The sequence below is a fragment of the Rattus norvegicus genome, chromosome 3 (genome assembly GCF_021556685.1).
Source record: "Rattus norvegicus strain SHRSP/BbbUtx chromosome 3, alternate assembly SHRSP_T2T, whole genome shotgun sequence".
Taxonomy (NCBI): Eukaryota; Metazoa; Chordata; class Mammalia; order Rodentia; family Muridae; genus Rattus; species Rattus norvegicus.
Window position 1 is genome coordinate 92,473,917 of NC_141536.1, and position 26,647 is coordinate 92,500,563.

The 26,647-nt window shown below is 42.3% G+C and overlaps 1 long non-coding RNA gene across 10 annotated transcripts in view; it reads right to left on the reverse strand.

The window, feature by feature from the left end:
• Positions 1-26,647, reverse strand: part of LOC147995621 (LINE-1 retrotransposable element ORF2 protein-like) — a 53,054-nt gene that overhangs the window by 8,197 nt on the left and 18,210 nt on the right. For 4 of the 10 annotated variants that reach the window (XR_015683694.1, XR_015683697.1, XR_015683699.1 and 1 more), the window contains one exon: positions 20-94. This is a non-coding gene — a long non-coding RNA (LINE-1 retrotransposable element ORF2 protein-like). Of the gene's footprint in view, positions 1-19; positions 95-2,971; positions 3,157-14,807; positions 15,019-26,647 lie in introns of those variants that run through there. The other 6 variants (XR_015683698.1, XR_015683695.1, XR_015683696.1 and 3 more) reach the window with 4 other exon arrangements.

A 26,647-nucleotide genomic window follows, 5' to 3' on the forward strand; every position in this document is an offset into this window, starting at 1 on the left:
TGTAAGCTGGGACAATTACCTTTTCATACAGAAGAGAAATTACTAAATCCGTAAATTGCTCATGTCAAAATTTCATTCCAGGTTGACTAGAGACCTGTAGGGAAAAATAAAATTTTACGTCTGTCAGATAGAAAAATGAAAATAAAATTTTAAGTTATATACCAAAAGCTCAAAACATGAGGTAAATATTTGATACTCTGGCTTCTGTCATCTTTACTGACACTGGCTGTCTAGACTCCTAGAGCCAAAAGAAATGATGAACCACAGACATAGCACATGCAGCAGCCAATGAGAGACTGTGTTGCAAAGGAGGTAGGTAGCGTTCCTAGGATGATGTTTGCGGTTGTTTTCTAACCCGGACACTCGCACACAGCCTGATTCAAGTCATAGCATGTAACTTCAAAGTAACATGGAAATGATAGCCCAACAGAAAAATGGGAGATCATTGTGAATCATTAAATTATGGGAAAATAAAAGTGATAGATAAAAATTTAGGAGATACAAAATCTCGAAAAAAGAGATATAGTATAACCTGCCACCAGAACTATTACAACATCACATTTTTGTCCTGGTAGCTTCAGATTAAAAATTAAAGACCAAGGTCATTACTGAAAAACTTAAGTTCCCAATGTTCCTTGTCTAGTGCCTTGTGGTTTGTAGATTTACCTTGTGGCAATGACAATTGCTTTCCCATATGTAATCCCAGTTTATGTGTGTGTGTGTGTGTGTGTGTGTGTATATCATTGTGTTGTTTTAAAAATACGCTTGGTCAATATTTTTTCCAAAGCTAAAGATAGAATATTGAGATTTAATTCCAGGTTGACTAGAGACCTATAGGGGAGAATAAAATTTTAAGTCTGTCAGGGAAAAAAATGAAAATAAAATTTTAAGTTACGTGTACCAACACTCCAAGCCATGTATTTCAATCCCACGTAGCCTAACTTCGAGCCTACACATTTCACATCATGAGTGATTGCGTGTCATTTCCTAAGCCACAAAGGTCTCTGGTGACTCTCAGACCCAGACTGTTATCTCAGTGCGCGAAGCTCTGGGGCTTTCCTGGCTAGCGTGGTGGGACGTGAGGCAGAACAGAGCAGAGGGGAACCAGGCCGGCGACTGTCGGTGCTGCCTGCCCTCATGAAACTGCCTCAAAAAGAAAAAATCCAGCGCTGAAGATCAGTGAAGGCCATGTATAAACCTGCAACTCATCAGAGGCAGGACATAAATTTCGATAGGAAGATCAAGACTTTAGCTTCAGTGGACGGTGGGCAGAGGCAAAGCAGTTATCCATGAGACTCCAGCCCTGCTGAGCACTGACTGGGGGCCACTGGACTTTAGAGAGCATGTAAACTTGTGCGATCAGCTTGCTTTGACGAACCAACATCCGCCCCCCTGCCCTTGAAAGTAATGATTTCTGGCTCTTGAAAGCTTCCCTCCAGACTCTCCTTTTACATCAAGATGAAACGGAAAGACAGCTTCTCATTTCCATCTTCCCTTTTCTTCTTCCTATGAGGTGACAGTCAACATGTCACCTTCATCCATTGCTAATGACGAAAGCAATGAAGGACAGCATGTAACCCCATCCTTTTCTAACCTTTCTGTGGGCGACTGACCATCCTATGGGCGTAGGCATGGAAAGGCAGTAACAAGTGTGAAAAAAGAAAAAAAATCACTACCCAGCAGACCTTAGTGTGGGGCTGGCACCTGGAAGTTTGAGAGAGAGAGAGATGAAAATGGCTTACAGAGGGGTTAAAGAAGTCGATATCGAGAGAGAGAGGGAGAGAGAGGGGAGAGAGAGAGAGAGAGAGAGAGAGAGAGAGAGAGAGAGAGAGAGAAGAGGGAGAAGTCTTAGGAGCATAGTAAAGCACTTCAGCTTCCATAACCTCACCACAATTGTGTCAGCTTAGCTGGGTCAATTAGCTGCCTACTCCGTCTTCCTCTGTTGTTAATAATGGGCAATATCCTCTCCCCTGAACGAATGAAAATGAGGGATCTGTGGTTATAGTAAGCTATCATTAAAAGCACATGAATTCCTAAAAGCCTCTGAAAATAAATTAGTCTTCACATTACCATCTGCAACCATTTCACCTTAGCCAGTGATCCCATTAGCCCCTGTGCACTCTAAATAGGAGTGGGCTTGGATATTACTTAAGGAGAGATCTCCAAGGGCAGTCAAGTGGTTGCAGAGATCATAACGAGAAATTCCAAAGGTGGCATCATTGCTCTCGCACCGATCCAGAGCCTGGACCCTGTGCTCTGAGCCAGCTCTCAAAAGTGAAGATAGATTCTACAGCATAACTGCCGTGCTTTTGGAATGGCTGGTGAGAAGGCAGGAACCAGCACAGGTGGAGGTCAGCAGGAACGAGCTCAGTTCTCTGTACAGATCTCTGCTCCCTACTGAACCTCAGTAGGTTGGATCTCTCAGTCATATCATATTTTGAAGCTCCTTGCTTCATTTTGGGTATTGATTGGATGGTGATGCCCTCCAAGTTCATGTCCTCTCAGAACCCTCCGGATGTGACCTCATTTTAGAGTCATTACCTTAACTCAGTATAACTAAGAAGAAAAAAGACAAACGGGGCAGAGATTTACAAGGACAGCATTGTGTCTCTCAGAGATAGAGAATGTAAGGCGTGGACCAGCCAAAGTATGCCAAGAACTGCTGGCCACGGTATGAGCTCAAAAGCAGACAGTCTGTCCTCTACCTGAGCTGCGGAAGAGGAAACAACCCCATGGACATCTTCACTGGAGATTTCTGTTTTCCTAAAGTGACCTTGTACACAGCTATTCAATGACTGCATTTTCTTATTTTGATCTTAGAGGAACACAAACACACACACACTCACACACACACACACACACACACATTTGGATATGGAAACTGATATATTTGATATTTGGCGTCTATGTTGGCACATTCCTGCCTCCCCTAGGTGGTCTGTTTATACCTGGATACTGGCGGCCTCCATACCTTTATTACTGAGGAGATCTGTGGTTATAGTCATCCCATTTGAGATCTCCCTCAGCCATGCTTCCATCAGACGGGGCTACAGTGAGGTGTGCTGGGTAGTGTTTTCTACAATCTTTGTTTTTGGTTTTTCCATCATAAGTCTGATACCTTCCATACTTTTACCAATGGAATTAACTCTTCACCACCTAGGAAAGGTAGAGCATTGCCAAGGGTGTAACTTATTTGACTTCATCTCTTCACCTTCTCTAAGCACCTGAAACACGCCATGCACACAAAAGCATACAAAATCACAGATTCCCTTTCTCCCAATCTCATATATTTCTTCTCCCCCTTCCTCTATCCCTCCCTCTCCCTTCCTTTCTCCCTCCCTCCCTCCATCCATGCACCCTCCCCGTGTGTGTGTGTGTGTGTGTGTGTGTGTGTGTGTGTGTGTGTGCATATGTTCTGTCTGCCATAGCAAAATACCTGACATTGGATGTCTCATTTTGAAGAATATTTTGACTCTGAATTTTGGAGATCGAAAGTCCAAAGGGCATAGCATTGGCTCTAATGACCCCCACCCCGCACCCCCACCCCCACCCCCACCCCCGACAGCTGCATCATTTTGCAGCAGATGCAATCCAGGAGGGAGTTGATGAGTGAAGGAGAGATTTCATTGTAAAGCAGGGAACCAGAGTTGAAGAGAGGTTAGGTTTAACCTCCACCAGCCCTCACCTCTTTAAGGTCCCTCCCTATATCAGCTCTGTCACACAAGAGACCAAGCTTCCAATACATGAGCTTTGGGGGGAACACACAGAAATCCGAGTCACAGCAGCGTGTATGTGAGCTTTCTCTAAGACTGGGTTAAGAAAGTGATTTCTTTGAAGATAGAGATAAAAGATTTCAGTTTTAGGAACCATGTTGGTCACAACTTCTCAACTCCACATTTGGGGTGTAAAAGCAGCTACATAGAAAGCACAAACCAAGGAACATGGATGTGACCCACATACTAAAGTTTCTGACCCCTGCTCCAAAGGAACACCCTCTCACTAGAGGAGCCTATTACACCAGCTAGAAACCTGAATCTACCATCCTTCCTCCACCACTCCCCCACCATGTCCGCAGTCCTGCAAACTTTATTTTCTAAATAACTCTGACCCACTGACTCCTCCACAATTTCTTAACCCTCTTCTTCCTGGACAAAGGATTGTTCTTCTGACTCGTCTTGTCATATCCACTCACAGCTCCTTCCCAAGTTTTGTACACCCACAGCAGAGGGGCCTTCTCAACTAGCAAAGAAGTCATGTGCTAGGCCTGTGACCTTGGATTGTCCCTGCCCCCTTCCTGAGCCAGCCATCTCAGCCCCCTCATCCCTCTCACCCCATTGCTGTCATGGTTTGCTTTCTTGTTGCCAATGCAAGCCTGTGTTTTTTTTTCATTGTTCAGCTTCTTCTACTCAGCTTTTAGCATAGTTTGCCTTTATACATCCACTTCCTATTTCCCAGCAATTTCCAATTCCCCCTTTCACTATTAAACATAGATTGTCTTTCAGACCCAGCTCAAGCACTCATCCTTAGAGAACTCGTAGAAGACCTCTTCCCTAGACCACGTCCCTCAGTATAAATTCTTCCTGTTGTGCATGCTCTTTGCAAGGGCCAGAAGTCAAGACTGGAAGCTTCCTAAGAGTAGGGACTTCATTTCCTTTCTACTTCACTGACTTCTCACTACTAAGCAGAGCAAAAATGATGGGCAGACGAAAGACGCACAGGAACCGCAATGGCTGTTCTCAGTTGCCAATATGACTACATCCGGAATGAACTACAATCCAGAAGTGGAAGTCACACCTGTCATCTGGATATTGAGGCTGAAAGTAATACTGATCTCGGGGCACACCTTTAATCTGGGCCATGCCTTCTTCTGGACAATGGAAGAAGATTCTTTTGTCCTTTCACTGCTTAAACTCACCTTGCATGTGTATCCATTGGAATCTACTTCTTCGAGATTCCAGCTTATATAGAAGACCAGCTGAGACACCATCTACTAGATGCTTACACTTTCCATTCACAGCTAGCTGTTGTTGGATTAATTGAACTGCAGTCTGTAAGTCATTCCAATAAATTCCAGGTAGACAGACAGATGGACAGACAGATGATAGATAGATAGATAGATAGATAGATAGATAGATAGATAGATAGATAGATAGATTCATTCCATAAGTTTTGTAACTCTAGAGAGCCCTAACTAATACAGAAATCTTGTGATGATGGAGACTCAGCCTTCCCTCACCCCTGCTATAACTGTGGTTTTCCATTCACCTCTATTTCATGTACTGGAATTGTACAAGGACTGTTTTTGGTGTTGTTGTTGTTTGTTTGTTTGTTTTTTAAGCTAGATATAATGACACCTGACTTTAGGGATTTATTTATTCATTTATTTATTTGGTTTTTCAAGTTAGGGCTTCTCTTAGTAGCCCTGGCTGTCCTAGAACTCGCTCTGTAGACCAAGGGGACCTTAAACACACAGAGATCTGCCTGCCTCTGCCTCCCAAGTGCTGGAATTAAAGGGTGCACCACCACAGAGCCTAGGACTTTTATATGTAAGAATAGTTTAGGATGTTGGTTGCATGAGTCAGTAACCCCTCAGCCGGGTTTCCACAAATAAAAGCCAAAGTGTCAGCTGTCAGGAACCTGTATAGGAGTGGCTTTCCTACATGCAGCAGTGAGACCTGCTACTTAGAAAAACTCTCACACTTCATTCAGATGGTGATGGTATAACATTCTAAACTGTAGTTATTTTTTTTTTCGGAGCTAAGGACCAAACCCAGGGCCTTGCACTTGCTAGGCAAGCGCTCTACCACTGAGCTAAATCTCCAACCCTCTGTAGTTATTTTTTAACCTACATTGTGATTTTCAAAGATAGGGCATCTTGGGATATGGCTAAGTGAGCAAAGTGTTTGTTTTGCATACATGAAGACCCACAAAGGAAGGCCAGCCATGGTGGTCCAGTACTTGTAATCCCATGGCTATAGAGACAGAGAGAGACCCTAAGCCTATCTGGCCAGCCAGCTCATCTTATTTGTGAGCTCCAGACCAGTGAAAGATCTAGCCTTCATCCATCCAGAAATGTTGTAGATAGGGCTTGAAGAACCCAACACAGGAGGTTGACATCAAGTCTCTGTGCACACATACAGATATGCGTGTGCACCTTCAAACATGTATTTGCTTTATCCATGTGAAAACACACACACACTCACACACACACATACACACAAACACACACACACACACACACACACACACACACAAAATACAGCAGCTGCCATACTATTTTATTTCTCAAGATTAAAGACAGCATCAAAGAGATTGTTGTGTTGTGTTATTGAGGTCCATGGCTTAGTGGGCACTCAATCGCATTAGGCAGTTGCAAGTATACAGCGTAATTTAGAAAATCCTCACAAAGTCACTAGAAAAAATAACCATCCTCTGTCATTGATGAGCTCGTTTGTCCACTGTGCTTGCTTCAAAATGTCCATTTTCTTTGTAATGATGGAATTAAATGCCTATCCTCATTAGATCTGGGAATAGCATCAAAATTAGTTGTGTTGAGCCTGACGGAGTGGCAAATTCTATTTGAGTCCATTTCTTCTATGTTAAATGTTATACCTCTGGTGTTTTTAAGAAAGACTGTTTTTATATATTTGGAAGGTTGTATAGTGTCCAAGAAAGATCTTTGGATAGGAACTTGGAGAATCAGTCGCTACCCCTGCCTCTGCCATTAACAAGACTGCCAGCCCTATGGTTAACTCTTTGGTATCTGCTCTCCACCCAGAATAATGAGAGTAACAGTGCACTCCCTGCAACCTGGAAGGATCGTTATGAAATTCCAGAGTAATAATGTATGGGGAAGGCCTGAAATAGCACCGGGAAAGTTACAGTGCTAGGCAAAGATGAAGAGTAATTATTGCTAGAATTATTTATCATGATCTGCCTTAGTCGGTTTGTATTACTATAACAAAATAGCCTTAATTGGGTGACTTATAAGCAAAAGGAATGTATTTCTCCAGTTCTAGAGGCTGGAAAGTCCAAGGTCAAAGTGTGGGGTGTGGGATGCGCATGTGTGTGTGTGTGTGTGTGTGTGTGTGTGTGTGTGTGTGAGAGAGAGAGAGAGAGAGAGAGAGAGAGAGAGAGAGAGGTCATAAATATGGAAGAGGAGGTCATAAGTTGGAAGGGGACACTTGAGGAATTGAAGGGGGAAAGAAAAGAGTGGAAATAATATAAATACAGTACTTGTGTTTGAATATTTTTAAAAAAATGTTTTAAAATATAAGAAATTGTCAATTTCTTCTAGATAGAAGAAGCAGAAGTAATTTTTTTGTATGTTTTAAACAATGTCATGCTTAGCTTCAGTTGTTAATCTAACACAAACTTAGTCATCTGGAGGAAGGAACCATGTCTGAAGAACTGTCTCCATCACATTTAACTATAGGCAATTTTCTTGATTCTTAATTGATGTAGGAGGCTCAGCCCATAGCACCCTTCCTAGGCTGGTAGGCCTGGGTTGTGTAGAACAGCTAGCTGAGCACGAGCCTGCGGCAAACCGGGAAACAGTGTTCCTTCAGTTCCTGTTTCCAGGTTCCTGTCTTGAATTCCTGCCTTGACTTCCCTGTAAGTTCAAGTAAGCACTTTCTTCTTAGAGTGGCTTTTGGTTATGGTGTTTGCCACAGCAACAGAAAAGCAAACTAGAATATATATGGAGCATGAATAATTATATACATGGAGAGAAAAACATTTCTAAAGTGTATAATTTATTGGTTTATAAAGACAGAGTTTTTTCATATAATTACTTAAAAATAAAGTTGAAAATATGGCGTGTTTTCTGTTCTTTTCTGCAGCCTTCTCTGTTCTGTAGGTGGAATGAGATTGCTTCCTCAGGATACAATGATAAGCTCTCTTTAGAAAGCTGGGTGTTCCTCCTGCTCCACAGTTTCCTAACACAGTGTCACTTATGAAGTGCCACTTCTGTCAGAACAAAGGGAGAAAGGGGGTGGTCTCATATTTTATGGCTATTTGGGTTCTGGTTTAAGAAAAAAAGCGTATAAAATATTTTTAAACAGAGTCTGTCATTGTATATTCATAATGGATCTAGATATCAGTTAAGACAGAGATTGGGCATGTCCAAAATCAATTTTCTTCTTCCTTTTGATGAAATATCCTTTTGGTTTTATGTGTTTAAAATTCTGAAAAATAGGTAGAAGAGGGAAAATATCTGTAACAACCTCCAGACCCCCACACACATACACATGCCCCAGAATTTAAAATAATATGATGTGAGTGACTGAGCCATCATCTGCCCTCTCAATGGAAGGACTCATTGAGATTCTTGCACAGGAAGCACTGAAGAGTTTTAATATCACAAAGTGTGTTTGAGATAATCTAGTCCGGGGTAAAGAAATAGGTTTCCCTCTCAGGTGTTACTTACAATGTATTGATTGAGTGTCCATCTCAGGTGTCACTTACAATGTATTGATTGAGTGGCCTGGATGGCTAGACTGGAAGCGATGAAAAAGGCACAGCCATGCTGAACAGAGCAGTGTGTTGTGATGGAGCCCAGAGTCTGGGCTGGCCATGGAAAGGAGCATGACGATAAGCCAGTCAAGAAGCTGTCATCCCAGCTGTCTCCCAGCTCACGGATCTGCGAGCCATATGCAAGATGCATGGTTGCAACTGACTCAGGAGTCTGATGGCTCTCAGCTGGGCCACCGCCCTTCAGTGTCTCACACCTACCAGTGCCAGCCCCACAAAACCCCGAAGCCGTGCCTTCACACCCCGTCCCTACCATACTGTGCCTCCTTTGAATCTGTTTGGATTCCAGGCACACCAGACGCATTGAGGCTCTGGAACAATCAACACTCTTCAGTTATAATCATCTGAGATCCTGTCTCCCTAGCCCGGTTTTCTTCTTTCAAGTACTCATTTGGGAAAAGATGGCCCATGATGGGCTTGGGGAAAGGAATTATTTTGAATAGAAAATTTGATTAAATCATCTTAACTTGATTGCTGATTTTTGCAGGCAAGTTTCCCACTTGTTTGTTTTAACTTCAACTGCCAATCAAACAAGATTTTTATCTTCATAGGTCACAAACCTGAGGTCTGGCCCTTTATCTCGTTTATACATCCTTTATAACCCCTCTCATCTCCCTTCCCATGCGCTGACAGTTAATAACAGTTGTGCCTTGTTGGTTTGCTGATGAAGACAAGCTTTTTCAAAGGTGAAAAACAAATCGGCCGAGGAAAGGACATCAGTAGCATTTCTAATTGGGGTGCTGCAATTCTTAACCATAGTAACAGATTCCATTTGTTAAAAGCATGAATGTAAGCCATGTCTCAAAAATATTTGTCTAAAGTTCACAGCTTAAATGGTCACAAGTTGGGGTTGGGGATTTTGCTCAGTGGTAGAGCGCTTGCCTAGGAAGCGCAAGGCCCTGGGTTCAGTCCCCAGCTCCAAAAAACAGAACCAAAAAAAAAAAATGGTCACAAGTTCTGTTATAGGTCCTTTGCTCTGAGATACCTGTGGCCCTTGAAAAGACTAGCCTCCACTCAAGACAGCCATGGCAGATGCAATGTCTTCAGGGGAAGACAGCAACTTCTGAAGAGAAAGGAGGAAATTATGTTAGATTAAGGGACTTTATTGGGCCAACGAGATGGCTCAGCTGGTAAAGGCTCTTGCTGTGCCAGTCTGGTGACCTGATTTCCATCCCTGGAATCCAGGTAAAGGTGGAAAGAGAAAACAGACTCATAAAGCCGTCCTCTGAGCTCCACACGTGTGCTGTGGTGCACACCTAAACGCATGCTGCACACATACTTGCTAATGATAATGATAATAGGAATAGTAGCACTAAAATGAGTTATTGCTTAAAAAGAGAATTTTATGACTCTATGAACATTATGGACCTCTGGGAGCACTGTTCAAAAAACTCAGAGAAGGGTGAAAGGAGTGGTTAATTGGAGCAGTGGATGAAAGGGGCATTCAGGTATCAGTGTATAAAGAAAATGTATTTTCAGAGGTTTGTAGAATGACGGGTATAAAGGGCAAAGAGTGAAACCCAGGCTTCTCAGTAGAGTGTGAGCCACAGGAGGTTTCAACCAACACGGTCACCTCATGTTTGGAGAACACGAACTCTCCAGCACTGTGTTCCAGCTATCACCGAAGGTGGCTCATGGGACATGCAGTGTTCTTTGACATGGCAAAGAAAACACAAAATATCAGTAAAATTCGAATTGCATGCAATCCTGAAATAATATGTGTCCAGTGTGATACTTGGTACATCATTTTATAGAACTACTATTTACTATTGGGCTGGCACCCACATCTCACTGTGGGCCTTTCATTTTATCTGACAACATTAAAGTTGGAAAAGGAAATGAAACAAAGTCTTTGTAGAAATGATCCTGTCTGACACTCCTGGTAGCTCAGTAGGGCAGAGGCTGACCTGGGCCATGTTCCTGCCAGTCTCGTGCCCTCCCTCTTTCCATTTGCCTGGTTGACATTCTTTTCTTCTATCTATTCTTCATTTGTAATTTTTATCCTTGAAGATTTTTGTGGTGTCAAACACTAGCTCTCCACAGGTCCCTACTGTGACCTTACCATTCCTATCCCAACCACCACATTTACACATTCTTGTGTGCTGAGAGGGAATAAAATTGCCAATTTCTAGAAACGGGGAAAAGAAACAACTTCCTCAGTCACATCCTCAAATCTACAACCCTACCACCTCTGGAAGAATACAGCCCTAACAAACCAGGAACGAAATCACCACTCGTTCATATCGAACAATCTGGGCATAGATGCATTCTGCTGATTCCAGCACTTGAGAGGTGAAGTCAATCTAGTACCCTCCAGTTCACGGTCATCCTCAGTTACGTTGTGAGTTTAAAGCCAAGTCGGGATGCATTAGACTCGGACTCAGAGCTTGTGAGCTAGCTCCGTCAGTTAAGTGCTTGCTGTGCAAGTGTGAGGAACTAAACTTGATTCCCAGCACTCATACAGAAAGCTGAGCTGGGTTCCAATCCTCAAATGTATAACCCCACATCTGGAGAGATGGGGACAGGAGGATTCCAAGGGCTGGCTGGTCAGCCACTATCATCAGAATGTTGCACTCTATACTGGAGAGACTTTGTCTAAAAAGGAAACAACAATAATAAGACAGACAGTGATAGAGGAAGATATCACACATCAACCCCTGGCTTCTCCATACGTGAACACAAACAGGCACACACACAGGCACACACAAACACAAGCACATAAACAGGGACACACACACACACACACACACACACACACACACACACCTACCCACCTACCAATGAATTTAAAAATAAGTACAAATAGCACCTTTAAGTGTGTTTAGATTTCTCATCCTTGGTTGATGATAGACAGACATCCTCAGGCTTCATCAGGAAAGACACCTCTCTTTATGAGCAGTGAATAAACACCAAAATTAAGTACTTAAAGTTGGCTTACAATACACCTCAGTGCAGAGCCAATAAATTAATAAAACGTGATACATTTTCAGCTCCCTTGAGGGGAAATCCACAGCTAGCAAGAAGACAAAGTCACAGCAGCATCACACAGTGGTGCAAGCTAATTTTCCCATCCCCTGTATGGAAAAGCTTGGATGATTCTTCACTGACAGCCCCCACATCCTACCTCTTAAATATATATATATATATATATATATATATATATATATATATACATACATATATATTCCTTAAAACATATTTCTTCATTGGGATTTTCATGTTCTTCTTTTCTCAATTGCTTTTGAAAAATGCCAACTTACAAACAAGCAGTACAGATGGCTTTTATCTTATTTAGTCAAGTCTTTCCTGTGCATTCAGTAATCAGTGGGGTACACTTACCCTGATGTTGGGCGGGGAATTGCATACCCAACTCTTATTACCGTTCATAAATTATTGTTCCCATATGCACCATCCTGAAAATGGACCCCAGTAGACTTCCTCTGGGCTGACTACTCCTGAGGTTAGTAGCGTTAGGTATCTCACCAGAAATCTGGGAAAAGTCAATGAAAAGGCAAAGTCTCTCTCATTCCAATAACTCTCACCAAAGCAACGCAACATAGGAAATAAAGGTGAATTGTTTTCTATGTTTTGCATAAATTTTAAAATATATTTTACACGGAATGTAGCATAAATACCCCCAGAGTGTTCTGTTTACAGATCATTTAAAGACACATGATGCACTCAGCTAGCTCTCATAATTAGAATAATCTTGGATTTTTTTTTTCATTGAAGGAGTCCTGGGGGTTCAGGTTTGAGCCAGCACAGCATGAAATGGGGACATGGAAATTCTCCTATTTTTTAGGGTACAGATTAGACACTCAATATGGCTAGAGGGTAATCAGATCAGGGTTGAGCCCCCACATCATAAAAATAATGTTGCTATATAGTTAGTTCCTCAAGTCTGGAAGGCTTCACTTCACCACACAGACTCGGATGAGAGCCAGGAGGGTGTGAAATCAATACTGACTTCTGTTTCTTGAATTTCTGGGCATAACTGAACAGGGTGCCAGTCCTGTCCTCCAGGGACTTCCAATCCAGCAAGACAGCTTTAAAGATACATCTGAAAGATGAGGCTGCCCAGCGGGTGCTGGACCCTTTATAGCAAACTGGTCACGGGGGTTCCAGCCTCCTTTTCTTCTCATTGTTTTTAAAACTCAAATCACGGATTTAACTATCAGAGGAAACATTTTCATTTGCATCCCTTGCTCTATTTGTAAGGGTTGTTCCCCCTTTTCCCCCACGAAGCTTTCTTTTTGAGGGGGCCTCAATTAAAACAACTGCCCCAAAATAATGTAGCCACATAATAATATACAATGACTAGCTAAATAAAAAGAAATATTCTAGCTCAAAGGAAAGAAAGAAAGAAAGAAAGAAAGAAAGAAAGAAAGAGAGAAAGAAAGAAAGAAAGAGAATTCGGAAGGAAGGAAGGAAGGAAGGAAGGAAGGAAGGAGGAAGGAAGGAAGGAAGGAAGGAAGAAAGAAAGGAAGAAAGGAAGGAAAGAAGGAAGGAAGGAAGGAAAGAAGGCCGGTCACTCCCACAGAGGAGAACGAACAAATCATTTAAAGACACAGGACTATTTTTCAACACTAGCAGTGAACCTTCCTTCTATCAACCTAAAACATGTCGTGCTGGTGAGCAGTTTGTATGGATCTATTTTATCTTTATTAGAGAGGTTGATGGAGCTTTTGATGTTGCAAAAAAAAAAAAAAACACAATATAGAATAACTCAAACGTCATTTTCACAGTCCTGGGTGCAGTGCGAGACTTGAGGCTTTTTACAATCTAGCCCACCAGCGGCCAAGCATTACCCAGAATTATTAACATTGTCTCCCACAAATTTCTCTCCCAGCCTAATACCTCATTCTGATTAATGGACTAGTAGCAGGGACTACTTTCAAAATAAGTAGTCGCACATATTAAGGAATATGGTGTTTTAGAAACAAAGGAAGCAGCCAAGATTACAGGAAAGTTAACTGTTCCCTGGGGAGAAACCCTAGTGTTTAAATTGTTTCATCAGCAACAACTCAGAAATTGTTTTAATGGTGTTTTGAATGTCTTATTCTTGTAAAAATAATGCCCGTGCTCATAACACACAAGTGGGTGAAATCTAGACTACAGGTTGGGCAAGCTGGCATTTATGGAGTGCAGTTATTTCTATACTGTCTGTTAGAGCCAGGAAAGGAAAGGCATGGAAACAACCTACTGCCTTCATACTGTTGACAGCAAAACACACTTTCACGTTCACAGTTACCTTCTATTCCTAAATTACTGGGCAAAACCCACATCATAAAGCCTAGCAAATAGCAGCCGGTGTGAAATCGCACCGGAAGCATAACTGAAGCCCCCTATTTATGTAAAAACAAAGCTGTGCCTACAGAGGTGGCTTTCTCCTCCCACATGAAAAACATGTTACACCCCCACACACACCTTTTATTACTGATAATCTAGTAAATGGAGGCCCCTAAATATTTGGGAGGACGTACTTTCCTTACCTTCTAAAATCTACTTTAGCCTCTCCCTGTGGGGATTACAGGGAGCCACTGGGAGAAATGCAGGACTTTTTGATTTTCAAATAGTGCTGAGGGCATGGAATATCACAAATTTCTGCTTTTGATATTGACCTGACAGTAGCTACTGTGTCATTTATGATTATTTTAGTGTAAGTAAAAGTAAATAAATAACCTCCGCTCGATGCAGGCTAGCACCGGTAGAAACTTCGAGGTTGTCATAACGTGGAATTTTCACACACACACACACACACACACACACACACACACACACACACACGCACGCACGCACGCTTATGCTATGCTCGGGTCTTAAGTCTGAGGCACCTCCGCGGTGAATTGTGACAGTCTCTCCTTCTGTGGTCCAAACTACCGACTGTTTTTCTTCCGTGGGATGTTTTGCTTTGCTTTGGTAAAGCCTGTTTGAACTGGCCTGTGTTTGGAGGCAGAAGTTCTTTGGTAAGACGTGTCATTATTTATGTACAAGAAAGTGAAACGTTATCTCTTAATTTAATTAGAAAGTGGTCTGCAAAGGATTTTTTTTAAATCAACGAAAACAGAAATCTTCGGCTAAAGGGGGAAAGAAGAAGAAAGGGTTCAAATACAAAGCCGATTGTTTGCAGAGAGCCTGCCGCTCCTTTTGTGCCTAACTGAACCATGCCAGGAACCCTCTTGAATCTCTACAAGAATACAGTTTCAGATCATCTGCATTCAGGGCCAGAGTCATGGCCCTGGAACCGATAATTGCCTCTGACAGGATTTAATTACCTTCTCTAGGACCTTTTCTCTGTTTGATTGGAGACCACCCCCTGCCTCCGATCAAATCAGACAGTAATAACACGCTGAAGCGCAGCAGCCAATCACGAGTCAAGTCTGAACAGTGACCTTGCTGAGCCGAAGCTGATTGGTGGTGTCAGCCTTGTCAACGGTGTCAGTGAACCATCAGACAAGAGCGAGCGAGGGGGGAGCGCAGGAGAGCCTGGGAGATAAGAGACCCGCATTAACGCTAATGGAGGCTGTCAGCATTCAAGATTCCAGGCCTCCTTGCTAGCGGCCTTGCACAAAAACAAAAATATGGGAGAACTCACACAAGTCTAAAATATTCAGAAGAGGAACGACCGCGTTCGTTTCTCCAGTGTGGGGAAATCTATTCAAGGTATAATTCACATGCAATTCAGATGAAGTGACAGATACAGGCACAGTGTGCGACAGAATAATTTTTATGAAAAGAAAAAAAAGTCCCACAGAACAACTAGAAGCGTTTTGGGGCTGCTAGAGACTGGGGCGGGGATGGGGGAACTGCAGGACTTTTTCATTTTTAGCTCTAAGACTGAATGACCTGGGTGTGTAAAAGATATTACAAAATCCTGCTTTTAATACCAAGCTGACTTAACTGCTGTGTTATTTATGACTGTTTTAGTGTGAGATATAAGCCTACACGTGATCTTGAGGAGGATGAATACATGCATTAAATGGCCAATTTTTATGTATCTAACATTTTAAGATTGTTTATAGCAATGCATAATTCTAATGGTTTGTATATATGTGTATATCTCCACCAAGACATAAATCTTGGCTAACCTCTGTTCCTTTTGTAAATCTGATTATTCCCAAGAAACAACATCAAGACATCGCCAACTCAAATAGGCAGAAAATGTTACCAGGCAGCCGAGCCTGGGAGGAAGACATTGGATTATTAGGTCTGAACTAATTTAGAGTTTAATTTATTCATTACATTTTTCTGTAAACCAAGTAATCTTCCTTGTTACGTTTATTTTGTTTATGACTCATTTACCTCCTTACAAGTACAGCAAGAACTATGAAAACAAATTTACAGAAGCTTGTTGGATTTTTCTTAAAGGCTCATCTTCATCTACGTTTAGTAGAAAGTATTTACTACTCATATGTGACTTATTTTCATATAAATCTTTTAAGAGAGTCTGATCCTATCTAATTCTCACAAAAAGAAGAGAGTTTTTATGACTCTGTACTGTAACCAAATGCTCTGTTACTTTTAAAAATAATGTCAGCTCCCCGCAAGTGTAAGGCCAGCTCCTCTGACATCAACACCGAGAGCTTTCTTTGTGCCATTTCCTGCTTGGTGGTGGGCTTTCATGGAAACAGTTACTGTGAAGATTAGGGATTCATTTTTATTTCTCTTTTATTCTTTATCTACCTGCTCACCAAGAAAGGCATATTTAAATAAAGAATTTCCTTCGTATCTATGATTCTTCTCTGTGGTAGTCATGAATGCAAAAGACGGTTTAATTAATGTATAAATAAATCATGTTTTTATATTGGATGCAAGTATGAGACGGATTTGGTAAGATGAGATGATTATTTTGACTTTCAAGGGATTTTTTTTTGAAACAAGTGAGAGGGATACAGCACCACCTTGAAATTGTTCTTCCTTTTCTGAGTCTTAAGATTAAAACAAGACATCTGGGGGGAAACTTTAGAGTCTAGATCCGGCTTAACCACTGTCAAGCTGTCCACACTGGGTCAAACTGCTTTGTTTACATGAGTGTTGGTATCCTCGGCTTTTTATAAAACGCAATTAGAATGAGGTTACCCGAAGAACTGAAAGTTTGTACAATGCAAGTGGCATCACCATGGCAACGTGCTAACAGTTGTGACTCTCAGGAACTGTCAGTTGTGAGCTGCTGGGCGCTGCTGCATTAGGCCCATCATATCGCACACTCACGGACCACTGCTCAGAACCAAACACACTTGACCAGTATAGAAAAGTAGATAACACCTGTCAGTATCGCTGTCGACACGAGAACCAAACAGGCCAAATCCCTGGGCTCTTTCCGATCCCTACTTTCTGCCACTTGGAATTAATAAGTTGTACTCAGACAAGAGCTGAAGTGTTACTGAAACAGTATGACAAACTTTTCATTTCTGGACTCTAGAGACACCCTGTAATCTTAGCCATGGGACTCAGAACAAACACTTCCTAGAGACAGAGCTAAACACAACGTAACTCACGTGTGATGATGATAATCTATTTCTGATTTATGTCATCATGATACCTTTCAAGTCATAGTCACTTTCGGGCCAGTATCTCCAACTCCCAAGAATATAGAACTCTAAAAATGAGGACAAATTGGGACTACTTTAGAAGTGTCAAAGAGAGACCAACACTCAAGCGTGCATACATCTCCTTGCCAGAGGGATTTAATGTCTCAAAGCAACCGGTCAAGAACACTTCCTTTCAATAGAGAGTTTTACACTTTCCGAAGACAGTCTGCCCCTATGGTGAAGAGACACCTTTGCCTGCCACATCTTTAGCCAGTTCAGCACAGACAGACTGACCTCTACAGAAGAGCAAGGAACGATGCCAGGACTGTGGCTTCATTAGTTCCTTTCATGACAGCACTGCCCTTGCCCTTCCAGGGTGAATCACTATCATCTGACTCCACCCGCTTTAGTCCTCGTTTGTTTATTCCGTGCACTTTAGGATGCTTTCATGGAGACAATGTAGCTTGTGCTCCTCCTCATGATTTATATTTTTAAATGGACATTTCGCAATCAAAACCTTATATACGTGTGTGGTGTGTTTGTGTACATACGTGCACATGCTCTTGTTAATAATTTAAAATCAACAATACTGTTGACTGCTATTTTTCCCAACTAGAAGTCAGAAGGCAAACCAATCTTTTGTCAGGAGCTTTATAAAACTGACAGTCAAGCCTCCTGTGTGACCCTCGGTAACACTTCCACTTTTTAGTTAGGGAAATGATAAAACAAAATGCTTTTTGGTTCTATCAAAATTGAATATACTACCCAAACCTGGTCGATTGGAGAGAAGCTCTGTTCCCAATTCCTGTTGCTGTTCATAGTGATCATTGCATAACCCAAGTTGCACAACAGAGTAACTCTAATTGCAGATTCAATCACTCTTTGACTGCGGCTTAGAAATCAATTCCCACTAAAATATGACACTCAGTCACTCAAAACAATAGAGTAGTCAATATTTCACCATCAGCAGTCTAGTTAGAACCTATTTCAATACAATAAAAATTCAGGTCTTTGACTGTGCCAGGCAAATCTTTTTCTGTTCTTTGTAACCCTGCCTAACATTCCCGGTAATCAAAACCATGATGGAGAGTTAAATAAAATCACGAGGATGCCAAGACGTATAGGGAGAATTTCATTCAAACCCTCCTGAGCTCAGTCTCCGAGAGCTCCTTTAATTTGTATTGATTGTTCGCTTCTCCTGTATCCTTGTGGCTTGGCAATTTAAATTTAGACATAGCTCACTGAAGTGAGAGAGGGAGAGTATTATGGACTGGAGGTAGGAGCAGGGGAGATAGGAAAGCCATGTGTTCACTCAGACAGTCTAGAATCTGAACGGAGACTACGGAATACTTCCATAAAACGGAAGTTGCAATGCTGTTTCCCAACAAAAACTCCACTGACACCATTTTTCTCTACCTGCAGAAGAGAAAGGGTAGAACTCAGATGTGAAATTAGACATCAACCCTAGGAGCTGGGGAAGTGGGTCAGTAGGTAAGAGTGCTTGAGCTGTGCGCTTGAGGATCTGTGTTTGAATCCCCCGTACCCACAGAAAGGGCCAGCATAGCTGCATGGGCCTGTAATCCTAGCCTACCCACCCAGGAGGTGGGGTGAGGGCCAGAGATATGTGGATCCTAAGAACTTGCTGGGCCTAGCCAGAAATGGAGAAACAAATATCAAAACAACATCAACAACAAAAGACTGTGTACTTCTGCTTCACTGTGAGAGACCCTGTTTCAAGGCAATAAGGTAGTGAGAAATCTCAGGGGAGGTTCCCAACATCCTGCTCTGGACCCAGTGCAGGCTCACAGACACAGGCCCATCTACCTGCCCACTGATTTGCTCCCAACATAGGGACACAAAGAAAGAAAAGCTATGTAGGAAACTCGTAGATGGATAGTCTTGAAGCATTGACTGTTTCTAACATTGACATTCCTTGTGCTGATTTTCATCTCTTAATTACTGGACCAATCATGGTCTCTAACTGAGGAAAATCTCCATTTTTCTTTCTCAGCCCTGGACCTTTAAGGTATTAAGACATGGCTCCCACCTTTCAGCTTGAACTTTCCCCATCATTTACAACATACCCAAGGCTTATGTCCTTCGCTCACAGAAGTGTTATTATTGTAACGAATTTAGGGTTTGCCCGGGTGCTGGCTAAGAGGTGTATCTAAAAAGAATCCATCTGATTAACTGCACTGTTTGTTTACTCTCAGACGCACACTTTAAAGGACCTGCACACAAAAGGCTCAGAAATGCTTCCAGAATGAAAAACTCCAGTCAAGTGATTACTTAGCTGGCAAAATGGATATTTCAAGTTGCATAGACAGCTAATTGTGGCCTGCCTCGGGAATGACAGGTCTATAATTTTTAGTTTTGTGTGCATTGAAAGCCAGTCACCTTGACACTCAGTAGTCCATTATCCGCCGGCCACCAACCATATGATGATGATCAAGAAATGACAGGCACTTTCCATTATGAGTGATGAAACACGCTGTGCTGTATTTGGATAAAGCTGCCCTAAGAAAAGAGAGCCAGGTGCCTACCCCTCCCCATGAGCAACAAGCATCCCGGAACACCTTTAGTTACAAAGGAGCGACTTCTTTGTCCTGCATAATAACAACCTTCAGTTACCCTGGGTGTTGGTTGCCAACATCCGTTAACATGTCAGGAATCCAGGCCTTTTAAATATAAATTTTGCCTCCTGCTGTCAAGAACTCTCTCCTATTAAATTATATTATGTTGGAACTCGAAACCTGGTTAAAGCCTGTGTTCCAGGGAAAATTTAACACATTCTTTGCTTGTGCATGTCTATGGGTGATGTGCGTACTTGTGCTGGTGCATGTGTGCATGTGTATGTTTGTATAGGTGGGGGAGCCATGTACATGTGGGGGCCATGGGTCAGCAGGACGCGTCATCCTCTGCAAACATTCAACTCTTCTCGCGCTGAACGTGGAGCTTATTGGTTCCACTAGTGTGGTTGGGCCGTAGGCTCTGGGAAGACACCTGTCTCCCCCTCTACAACAGCTTTTAAGATGGATTCTGGAGATTTGACAAGCACTTCACCAAAGAATCCCTCTTCTCAGCTTCCACCTTAAAAAACAAAGAAACAAACAAGCAAACAAACCCTCAAAGTTATCATTTCAATTGTTCTGGGTATTCATGAAGTAGTGGGGGTATGACTAAAGCAAGATGGAATCCTAATACAGTAGCTGGTGCATTACTTCAACTTTGAATATTCAAACTATCTTATAGAGCCTCCAATCACTACCCTAAAGGGGATAACCCAGAGCGTTCGTCTTCTTCTGTCCCTGCATCGGCATGTTTCTGCGTCTATATGACTAATTAAAGTTGCAGGCGTAAATTCTTCTAACCAAGAATGGCACACTAGCAATTTTGGTTTTTTGTCCAGAAGAGTGGTGACGGCAATGCTACCCAACTGCAGTGTGCACAGAAAGGATGGCTGCCCATCTTGCCCAACAGGAAATTAGAAGGCATGCTCTTGGTGATTCTGTGTACCGCAGTGCTACTGAGAACTGAGTCCTTGCTCCTCTCTGCTGTGAGAAGGGCGCTTCCTACCTGACGTTGATTATCAAAGTCATTGCAGCAACTCCAGCACAAAATTTTCTCCAAGAATATCCCCCAAAAGAAGGGAGGGGAGAGTGAAAAGAGGCCTCTCTGGTTATTAGGAAGTAAAAAAAAAATTCACCCGGAGTTCTTACAGTGAACTCTATCTTGGTGGTAGTTTCCAGAGCCTGTGAGTGTCACCTTACATGGCTAAAGGACTTGGCAGGTGTGATTCCACTAGAGATCTGGCGATGGACAGATTCTTCTGGAAGTACCCCACGGCCCTAAATAGAATGGTAAGTGTCCTGATAAGAGAGAACCTGTGGGAGACTGAGCACAAGACAGAAGTGAAGGAGACAATTCTCAAACCAGGAGTCTGGCTTGACAGAAGGAAGGACTCGTGGGCTAAGAATGCAGGAAATTCCCAACACCCTATCATAGGTGGTTACCACCAAGATGCCTTTTGACTGGAAACGAAGGAGAGACACTTAGGCTGGAAAAGACAAGGACTATGATTCACAAACCACCACTCCCGTGCCTTAGTTACCGAAAGGAACTGTGGTCCAGGCACTCCACTCTAGCCCTATGAGACTGGTTCCAAGCCTCCAGTCTCTAGACCTATAAGAGAATAAAACTGCCTCTTTGGGGTGTTAAATTGCTTTTACGTGTTACACTGGAGGCACAGGAGCAAATACAAGTCCTCAGGAACAGACTTTTACTTCCAATTGGCCAGCCACATCAGTCACAGATCTACATGCCAGAGAAGCTGGTACATAGGAAGAAGATGATTATACTAGACCAATGCTGTCTGTCCCACCCCTTACCAGGCTGAGCAGGCTGCCTGCCTCAGAGGCATTGACAAAAAAAGTCAGCCATATGAAAGCCCTAAAGCATAAACTGAAGTTGTTTGCATCCTGAGACATTTTGAAACTATATCCAGTTACACTTCTGCTCAGTGACTGTCCTAAGTTTCTCAAAACGTAGGCGAGTAACAGTTCTCCATGGTCTAACCCTTGTCCACCTTTCAGCCTGTCTCCAGACTCTCCGAGGACACAGCCTTACCAACCCTCTAGCATATCTCTTCCTCCGCCATGTCATCCCCTTGCACACGTGTCGTTCACTGTCCATGAGAAGCCGCCCCGCTCATCCCCACTCTGCACTTCACCAGGACACTTTAAACAGCAGTCTCTCTCCAGTATTTTCCCTGGTGTTTGCAGCCTGTTGTGGCAGTCCCAGGAATATTCATTCAGTCTGCTTTCTGCAACACTCAACAGGCTGCAAACTACCTGCTTGGTGGTGTTTTATCACTCAGCTGAGGTGAAGCCTGCTGACAATGACAAGAAAACACTCTCAGAGAGAGGCCAGGCTGGGAAATGAAGCCAGCTCTGATGAGGTGTGAGAAGCCAAACATGAGGTAGGTGACACCATCACCCAACTAATGTGCTGTGTGAGCACCGACCGCCTCCCCTGCGTGAAACCAAACTCTTGACTTCAGTCAACTCCTTGACATCATTTTTATCACAGCCTCTAACAGGAAAGCTAATATATTACGTTAAAAATATTGGAAAGGAGCCATGTTAAGAGATGTCCTAAGAAAAGTGAAAGTGCTGTTGAAGATGACTCCCTCTACCATAAGTCCAACCTCTGTGGGCCCTGAGGACTATTCTTTGCAACAGAGCCAGACACAAAGTATTTGCCATGAGGAAGATTATCTTTATTAAGGGATGGCAGCAAATTGGACACTAATGCTGTGCAAGTATAAGGCATGAACTTTTTGTCCATTGGATGACCAGATGCATCAAATCACCCAGCAGTATTTCCTGAAATTTGACCCATCCTGCCTACCTCTCCCAGAATCATTTCCAGTGTTTGTTTAGATAATACTCTTTTCTGCTTTTTCTTTAGACAAATTCTTGATGTGCAGCCCTGGCTGGCCTAGGATTTGTAGTCTAGAACAAGCAGGCCTGAAACTCAGAGACTGACACCCTCTGCTCCCCAACTGCTGAGACTAAAGATGTATGCCACTATACCTGCCTTAATAATAGTCTTGAGTCCAATCCTTGACCTACTGTTGGGATTTATTTTGAGGTAAAACACTCTAGTGATTTTATGCAACAAAAGTTCAGTAATTGTTACCATTATTGAAATAAAAATAAATCATTCTGTTAATTTCTTAACCACCTAAGAACCATTTTGTTTTTATTTTCTTGAGTCTAGTATCTTCGCACCATCACACAGACACCAGCCTTTCCTCTGTGCACATTTAGCACAAGGTGTTCCACACATGCACCAATGAAGTATCACTCAGCCCAGGAATTCTGCCTCTATTCTTCCACAAGACCATGAAATAACACACTGTTCCCAGGACAGAGGACATTGGGGGACGCATATTTCATCTAATTTCTTACAGATAATGAACAAATCCTATTGGTTTTAATGCTATTCTCAAGTCCACATTTTGACATAAATTATTTATTCTACTAATTTAATGGCAAACAGTCACCAAGGTGAACTTAAGGCAATAATTTCACAAGTATATTGGGTACAGGTTAATTATTTAGGTGCCTCGAACAGCCTCGCAATAATGAACTCTCCTGGGTAGAGCCCATAAAATACATTCCTCAGCTTAAAAAGGTAGAGAGGGTGTATATATATATATAATGCTTTCAAGTTTCTTGTGTTGAGGTTTATGGAATTTTCTGAATTGTACTGAAATTTTAGCGAAAAACTGCAGAAATGTTCATGTGAAATAAACTGAAAGGGGAAACCAAAATGAAGGCCAGGGGAAGCTAGCCTGTTTATAAAATCTTTTATGTAAATGTTTTGAAAAAATGAGTGGTATCTTAAGTCACAAAACTGTGGAAGTTAAAATACTAAACAAACAAATTTTAAGGCATGACTTGTTTTATAAAGAGCCCTTGACTTCCTCCATTTGTAATATATGGGCTTAATATCTATAGAAGAGTGAACTCAGTGCAGATCACTCATTCATTTAATTACAGTAGATATCATGGCTAAGAATACCCATGCAGGCTGATGATGCAGTGGCTTCCACCCCTTCGAGCTGGCACTCCCCAGTGCTCTGTGTGCTTTCTGCATGTGTGTGCCAAAGTTTAGTCTCTCTGAAATCTGTATTTATTATAAAGTAGGATGCATGCTATAAGACCAAATAAGGAACTGGGCTGCTCACACACTGCAGCAGCAGCAGCCTGCAGGATTAAAACTGGAAGAGTTGTGATACGCAGAGCTGTTGAGAAAGCCGTACATCTTCTGCACAGCTTTCGACATTAGCTTTTACATGTGCAGATCAAGACTTTACGTTTTTAACTGAAGCAACAGGAAGCTAAAAGACTTCCACATTCACAGGGTGATATTGATGGACATTAATGCTCTCCTGTGCTCTGACCCAAATCCCTGAAGTTGGTGATGATTGAGTGGTTAAAGTGCTTATTGCTCAAATGTGAGGACCTGAGTTCAAATCCCCTCCCCCCTCACAGACACACAAAGTTAGGTTTGGCAGCATGCATCTGCAATTCCAGAGCTCTTTAGGCAAGATGGGAGTCTGAGACAGGACCATATCAAGAAGCTCACTGGCCAGCTACCCAGGAGGGCACAGTGGCAAAGAGCAGAGACCAGATCTCAACAGGAACTGACACCCATGCTTCTACTCTGAAGCACACAACAATACCATGACACACCCACACTAATTAGGCCACCAATTACACCACCATCCATAACTCTGGCTTCAGAGGATTCGATGCCCTCTTCTGGCTTCCAATGACACTGGTACTCACACGGTATGTTCAAACACAGACACATAATACTTTTCCTAACTTTAAATTTTTTTATTTCCCTTCCTCATAAATTATTTTAAAATCTTTTGAAATTGCATGCTGTCAAAGATCCAATGTTCCATCACTTGACATTTTTCCCACTTCTGCTTTCTTATGAAAATAATTAGGAACATATTTCACTGTAATTCTGGACACTTCACATCCTGTCCATTGAGAACCAGTTACATAAAGCATAAGAAGGAAACCTTTCAATAACCCATGTCAGTATAAACCCTGTCACATCAGCTCCATGGTTTCTTTCTGCTTCTTCTACTCCAGTGACATCACTATGTTATTGTCCCATAGTTCCACCCAGTACTTAGAAGGAATTTCTGTCCTCCAAAGCCCTGGTTTGAAAGCCCAGCAGACAGTCAAGCCTCCTCCCTTTTGCTCATAGCCACAGAAGAAGATTCTTTTACAAGCTTGAAATAGTCTCCTCTGAGAAGACCCCAGGTCCTTATGTAGAATGGCAATTTCACAGAGTCACAGATCATTTTACTATGTTGTTCATGGACAAGCTCGCATTGCAGGGGTGAGGAAGGGGTTAAATAAAGTGAACCCTCAGTTCAGAGCTCTGAGTTTCCTGAAGCTGTGACCATGGCTTACTACAGAATTAACTACTTACGATGCCATATATAATCTTCCGTCCCCTAAAATATCGCTAATGCTTCACCTCTTGGTATTTTACATGTCTTTGAATGAGTGGCAGGATAACAGAAGATTTTGGCATTTTTGAAGCCTTGGACCTGGAATAAGTACAATGAAGAACAATTGCTTTGTTCGAAAAATGAGCCCAGCCCAGCCCAGCCCAGCCTCTCTATCAATTTAGAAGCCTCATTTGACCTTGATTGATCAGAGAGATGCCTCTATATGTTATGCTCTTGGCCTCGTGCAACCTATTCAAGGCCTGTGAAGAGGTAGTGCTAATGTTATCACTGAAGTACCCTTTTTTAATGTGATAAGGGGAAGAAAGGTCATCTGAACTATAAACGTGCACATTTCCTTGCAATGCAATGAAATAAATTTTATTTTTAGATTAAAAATGCCTTTAGCATGACTTTTTTCTGAAAACTTATTTTTAAAAGTTAATTCCCATTACGGATACAGACCATCCATGCTCCAAACAGTAATCCTGAACTCCTAAAAGAAAATGGCTGACTTAGTTTTTGGTTCGGTGTACAAACAGATTAGAAGACTTGACAGCCTCCTAAAAGAGTAGAGACTTTTAAAATGAAAAGCCAAGTCTTTTTGGGTATTGGCAATTCAGAGAAGGTCACAGGATAAACCTCCAAACCCTGTAAGTAATGACAGAGAACATAATCACTTAGAGAAGCAAAAGGTTCCATGCGACCAAGCCTGTGAAGAAAACCCACCACACCTGATGAATCAGTTGCTGGAGGCTCGCTGTGGACAAGCCTGAAAATTAAAGCTCCACTAGGAAGATAAAAGAGGATCCCTGCACTTCTGTGAGCATATTAGCCAAGTTTTCATGGCTGTAACTAATTACCTTCTTGCAACTTAAGGGTCTTTTTATGTGGGCTTGTGATTTCAAGGAAGCGAGCCATGCTTACTCAGCCCTGTTCCTGCGGAGACAATGTGCTTTGGGGCAGAACACCACGACGAGGAGCGTATGCTGAGGAGGCAAAGTGGAGTGCTTCATGGCAGACATGAGACAGAGAGAGACAGGGGGAAGGGTTAGGGTCAAGTCACAGCCAGTGATATATCTTCTGGGACCTGGTCTCATGTCCTAACCATCCAATCAGCTATGAATTCATCAATGGAGGAGCAATGAAACGACACAGTTCCAGCCTTCTCCAGCATCTTTTCCCATGTTAAGTTGCAGGGGTTAATTAGGGAACATTTGGGAAACTCATCTTGGAACACTTTAACTGGCCTCCGTGCATGGGTTTATATATGTGTGAATGTGGTATACAAATATACTTGCATCTAAGTAAAATGAACCAAACCAATAGTGACATGAGACAGCAAGGAGGCCATTTTGTTATTATAAAGTGTCCACACTGTCTGTGGGCAGTGGTTATTCCAAAGTAGACTTGGATTTCTTTTTTAAATTAGACTTTGTAAATGCATATTGCAAAATGTAAGCCACTAAAAAAAGACTAGAACCACTGAAAATTGTTAATAGAAACATAAGCAATAGCCTTCGAGTGGGGGAGAAATGAAACC